The sequence below is a fragment of the Topomyia yanbarensis genome, chromosome 1 (genome assembly GCF_030247195.1).
Source record: "Topomyia yanbarensis strain Yona2022 chromosome 1, ASM3024719v1, whole genome shotgun sequence".
NCBI lineage: Eukaryota > Metazoa > Arthropoda > Insecta > Diptera > Culicidae > Topomyia > Topomyia yanbarensis.
This window is the reverse complement of record NC_080670.1, coordinates 112369587-112376184: the sequence shown is the minus strand read 5'-3', so window position 1 is coordinate 112376184 and position 6598 is coordinate 112369587. Positions and strand designations below refer to the sequence as shown.

Here is a 6598-nt window from a genome sequence, read left to right as displayed (position 1 = left end):
TAAAACATAGTAACAAAACAAATTTAAAGATTACAAATACGCTAACAGGCTAACGTCACAAATACACATGCAAATTCAAATGTTCGAAAAGATTTTGCTTGATATGAATTCTATCGACAGGTATTCGATCGGAAGGAAATTAATATATAAATGGTAAACAAATGATTAATATGTCACGTCTTTATAGAGTGCTTGACAATGTGTAACTGTATTAGTGTGTTCAACGATTTGTTTTCCTCCACCTATAGGTGGAGGAAACCAAATCGAAAATAGCTTTTCGGTCGGATTATTTTCATCATGGAGCTTGACCAACCGGTATTGTACACTCAAAATATAAATCACGTTCATTGTATGTGAAAACATATATGAATCTCATCCACCGCAATTTCCACATAAAGGCTATCGGATGGTCCGATAAATTGAAGGCAGTTTCAATATCTGATTCATCAGGTAAAAGTTACGTGTTTTTCAGATAATGAATAACAGCAATTCACGTAAATGTTACTAGAAGCCAAATACAACGACTACAGGAAGCTGAACGTAGTATTTATGTGAAATCAAACGTAACAATTATATGAAGCCTAACGCGACAATTACTTAATGTCGTACATGTAGGAATTTTCAATTAATTTTCATTATACAAAATAAAACCGGTATTCTTCAATTTAGCTTTATTTAAATCTCAAATTACAATTATTAAATATAAAATATAAATATATACCTATAGTTCCTAATATATTGCAGTAGTTATTTCTTAACACTCCGGCACTCGCGCGAATGGCTCCCTGAACGAGCAGCCACTGGTGCTGAAAGATTTCGCTAGATTTTCTGAATGTAAAGTACAAAATACAATGGCGCGAGTGCCGGAGGGTTAAAGTTTATGCAAGGTAAAGATGTAATTTCAATTCTGTGCTATCATTTTACATTTTCGCTTGGACAATCTGGTGCGTCAGAATATGTAAGCACACTTTTCCAAGCTGACGAGTGTAAACAAATTCTGATTGGTGATAAATATCACAATGTACATCCACTGGATAAATGCTTATTCCGATACAACCCCTTCAGTGTAACGGCTTCACACAAGATAACCAGCAGAATTAACGTCAGAAAGTATCAGCACAAATCAGGATATTTTGCAAACGGTACATTCCCAACAATCTCCTGCGATTTGTGCCTCTTGTAATTTCGTGCAACCACAGCAAAAATTGCGCTTGTGGCCTTCCGTCTTCTGTACACTCGATCCTGCTGCAAATTTGCAGCATTTGTTACAGTGCAGTGTTACATACTCGTTGGGATAGATATGAAGTGGTCCCTTCCAGTAACTATGAAAAACCGGGTAGAAGCGTCGTCGGGTAATCGAACGGAGTTTTATACGCTCAGAGTACCTTCCTGCAGTTTGAATTTAGCTACAGATTTTGTTATATACAAATACACAAAGAATTACCTTATTCCAATTAGCAAAAGCTGAACAGGAACAGTAGCATTATAATCAGCCAACCAACGATCAGCAGTAGTGTCATAATATGATCACAGTCGAAGTGGTGAGTGTGCCAAATATTAGATTCCGTGCAACAGATTGTGGGATGGCATGCACGTCTATAGTACAAGAAACGTTGATCGAGCTGATGCTACCCATTACCCACCATCTCCATAATGCTGTGGATAATTGGATGGAGCAATTTGATGCTGTACTGAGGCATACAATACTGGACTCCTTATTTTGTTTACCGAAACAATTAGATGACGTTTCAATTTCCAACTCGTGAATCGTGGAAATGGTGTATATAGTCTAGAAATAAAAAAAGCATTGATAAACAGACACAGTAAGAACTACAACACACTCACTCTGCACGAAGAATTAGCGACGGCTAAAGGTATTCTTTGGTAGTGTTTATGGTTGGCATACGTTCGAACCTCGTTCCGAAAACATTTCTGCTACCTCCGGATAACAAGGTTGGCGAATGCTAAACGAAGTTTATTTAACCATCCATCGAATCAGACAGGAGACTGGTCGTGTTTCCTGTTTTTCACTCGGAATCTCCTCTGCTTCACCATGACCATGACATCGAAAACGAACGTTGATTTTTGAAAAGGCCTAATAACCATATTGACTAAACTCTTCAAGTGGAATAACAGAGAAAGATTTATTTACGTTACGGTTTTGTTAAAATTGTTTTATGTGGATTTTATTTTATGCAATGTGTCGGATAAAAATTCTGAATTTAATTAGTATTTACATACCAATTTGTCGAGCTCGTGTATTTTCTGAAATTACGATAACCAACATATATCACGCAAATATATAACTACCAATACATTAAAAAAAATCAACTAATTTGGAATAAATTATTCAGCGACCAAATTCCAAAGACATTTTGCCTTTTTTCACACAGGAAATTCACATGGACTGCGTTTGAGCAATTAACTTCGAATCACATAAAGTTGATGTGTGAATCAGATAGATTCTACAGGATAGTCAAATGCCGTTTATAGGAATCACGTAATGTATGTTGAGAAGCGGAAAATAGTCATTTAAGTGAAAATTCACGTAAAATCAAAGTGGTTGATTTTTTGAGTGTACGTGTCCGTAATAAGTTTTACAGTGTCATAGAGCATTTCAACACCATTATAAATACTGTACGCGAGCTATTTCAAATGTTTAAATTGGCTGACAGTTTTATATATGACAGCTGGAGGAAAACAAACCCCCAATTAGTGTGTGTGAAATGATTTGCATAGAACTCTATTCAAATTAGGGTTGCCACCTCTGGAGATGCTTTGACCCGGAGATTTTCACTGACCTGGGGGGTGGTGAATTTTGAGTGGAACGAGACAGAAATTAGAGCCAAAGCGATTGCTCGGCATTTTAGAGCACTTAAAACGCTTTTTATAACTACGTTAAAGTAAAGCTATAAATTTTTAACGATTAAAAATGTTTTATCGGTTTAATCTGGTGTAGTATTTCACTTCCCCGCCTAAGTATCAACGATACAAAAGCACCAGCTACTCTCACTGTGGACGATAAGTCGCACGAGCACAACTAACAGGAAAAGGAGGCAGGGCTGCGGCATCACATGGGAAGCACTATGTGGTGTCGGTTATTCATTACCAGAGGTCGCAACAAAAGGGCAAAACAGGGGACAACCCCCTACCCAACACACAAGGGTCGTTGCAGGAGTAGCAACAATACCCGAAGAACTCGTTTGATGTTGACCTAGTCAGATTAGAAAAAATCTGCCATACCTTGGTGCAGCTGGTGATAAGCACCACTAACAGTGAAGTGATTAGGTAAAATTTGCAGCAATTTACACCATTTTAAGCGACTTAGTAGAATGCAACATTTCAATTGTAGCCTATAGCGAAATATTAATTACCTTAAATTGTAGTAAATGTTATATGTTTTTCATTTTCATTGCTTTGTGAAACAAATCAGCAATATTTGGTGAACTCATCTTCACCACCTTGAAACGAAGGGTTAGTTGGGAAAAATAATTCTGAGCCAGAGTAACAGTTAACTATGACTTTTTAAATATTTTGTAAAGAATCAATTAATTCCACAAAAAATTGATACTATGCTTCTTCTCACCAAACCCCGAGAAATTGATGTAAAACTCGGAGGTCCGGAGATCGCTCTAGAAAACCGGAGTCTCCTATAAACACTCATAGTAATAGACTCGCGGATGTAAAAACCGCAAAACTGGAAACTAGAAAAACAAGCATTTTAAACTGGCATCACCCAAAAATGTGCAAGCTCGAACGTGCTCGACTGTATTCGATCATCTGTTTTATCAAAATCATTTTTCAAGTGGCTCAATATATGAATCAAAAGAGAAGTTATATGTTTGATACTGAGCAACAAGAAATTGAGAAAAGAAAGAAAAAAATCCAATTTCTTCAGAAACACAAAGTTTATGAAAAAGAGCATAAGTAAAATACTTTTTGTGTAGTTATATTGAACAAAATAAATATCTTTCAAAATAACATTGTGAAATACTAATACGAACACGAAAAATGAAGCCTACTGTGAATAACAAAATATATTTTTTTTAAATAAAATCGCAATACTTGTTCTGCTTGTTTGCATTGAATGACGTCATGCTCGTTTGGCTCCGGATTTTGACAGTTCGTTTGGCTCGATAAAAGTACCTTCGCTGGTCTATTACTATGAGTGACTATAGAGTCTCCGGGTCAAACCCGGAGGGGTGGCAACCCTATTTCAAATATTCAGTGTTATTTAATATATTAACCCATAAAGGCACAAATCATTTTTTGAGAATTTTGTGAAAATCGTCTCATAGCTATATCACGGCAATGCGATAATTTTTAGACGATTTTCAGGATTTTGTTCTAAAACAACATTGCGCATGGGTTAAATATTTACGACACAGAATTGACGAATTCAGATTATTACATTAGGCAACTTGTACTGATCATGATGCCAACACTGCGATATGAGCCCTGTGGTAACGAAAACAGTATCTCATTAGTCAAATTCGAAGACGTCATTTTGGCTCCACGTTGGCTCCAGAAATCGCTTACTAGTTGTCTTGTCTTGTCTTGTCTTAGAGTATAACTACTAGAGGTCGCATGTCGCTGCTAACACTGAAAATTTATCATCTCGCTCTCACATATGCTAGGCCCATTAGTTTGACATTGCCCAGGGTACACACATGTCAAAGTAATAGGATACAACATGCTAGATCGAGATCCCATGTTTCTGTCCGTGAATACATGGAGACAGTAGCGGCATGCTTTCTCTAGTAGTTATAATCTCTTAGCAGGACACAAGAAAGGCAAGGAAACCTTAAAATACAGAGACAACTGTTCCATGATGAAGAGAAAGAAAGGTTCGGAAAATTTGTCATTTTTGAGAGTATTTGTTTTATACTTGTAAAATTAAGCAGAAAAGCCAACTACGTCATTTGTTTATTTTTTTTATTTTTCATATCCTCCTGATTTATCAGCTTCATCGAAAAAAAACCGATTTAATCCACCTAGCAGTGGGATGAGACATTTCTTACACATATCAATATTGGATTAGTTTGCAGAACTCATGAGAAGTAGGCACCCAACTAGAGGTGGGATGAAAACAGTTTCTAGTCTTGCACGAATAAAATCTCGAATAAAATGAATAAATTATAGAAAATAAACAAAACGAACGAAATAGAAAGTAAAGCAAAAAAATAGATGGTTATTAAATAAAAATTAAGATTACATTTAGAAATAGTTATAAGATTAATAGAATAAATTGACTCATACTAACAAATTGAATGAAATAAAAGGAATGACTGAACATGAAATGCATAAAATTAAAGATATGAATAAAATGAATCAATTGAATCAAATGAATAGAATGAATCAAATGAATAGAATGAATCAAATGAATCAAATTAATCAAATGAATCAAATGAATCAAATTAATCAAATTAATCAAATGAATCAAATGAATCAAATGAATCAAATGAATCAAATGAATCAAATGAATCAAATGAATCAAATGAATCAAATGAATCAAATGAATCAAATGAATCAAATGAATCAAATGAATCAAATGAATCAAATGAATCAAATGAATCAAATGAATCAAATGAATCAAATGAATCAAATGAATCAAATGAATCAAATGAATCAAATGAATCAAATGAATCAAATGAATCAAATGAATCAAATGAATCAAATGAATCAAATGAATCAAATGAATCAAATGAATCAAATGAATCAAATGAATCAAATGAATCAAATGAATCAAATGAATCAAATGAATCAAATGAATCAAATGAATCAAATGAATCAAATGAATCAAATGAATCAAATGAATCAAATGGATCAAATTAATCAAATTAATCAAATTAATCAAATGAATCAAATAAATCAAATTGATTTAATTCATCCAGTGAATACAATGAATCGAATGAATGAAATGGATCAAATGAATAAAATGAATGGATGAACAAAATGAATAAAGTAAAAAATAAATAAAATGGAAATAAATAAATAAATAAACAAAGGAATCAAATAAACAAAATGAGCTGAAGTGATAAAATGAATAAAAAGAAGAAAATGAGCAGAATAAAATGCATTGATTAAAATGAAAAATTAAACGATGGTAAAAGGTTATAAAATAATAATCTTTAAATTCAATTGTATCAAATAAACTATTTGGATGAAATGATTAAAACTGAAAAAGTAGTCAGATTATCAAAATGAAGAACCTGAACAAAATGAATAAACTGGAAAAAATGAATAGAATGCATGCAATGAATAAAATAAGTTAAATGAATAGTATGAGTAAAATTCATAAAAAACTATACTGATCAGAGTGATTCCAAAGAATGAAACGAATAAAATAAGTAAAATGACGCAGATGAACAAAACGAATAAAAATATGCTGATTGGAATAAGTAATTAAAATGAAATGATCATATATTTAAAGTTAAAAAACATTTTTGAATAAAGAAAATGAATAAACCGGATTGTACGAATTTGAGAACCATTGCATCAGTAAGTTTTGAAATGTTTTTGAAAATCCCATTTTCTGAGAAAAGGCTAATAAATATACAATTGACTTTCTAGGGCTTCCGTCTTTTTTGGTTTTATT

The 6598-nt window shown here is 33.3% G+C and overlaps 1 long non-coding RNA gene across 1 annotated transcript; it reads right to left on the bottom strand.

Annotated features, from left to right (window-relative positions):
* Window positions 1–814: 814 nt before the first annotated feature.
* On the bottom strand, window positions 815–2057 carry LOC131676351 (uncharacterized). The gene is made up of 3 exons (XR_009303148.1): window positions 1846–2057; window positions 1445–1789; window positions 815–1389 (listed from the first exon to the last, which is right to left on the bottom strand). It is a non-coding gene; the product is annotated as an uncharacterized LOC131676351 (long non-coding RNA).
* Between the last annotated feature and the right edge of the window lie 4541 nt (window positions 2058–6598).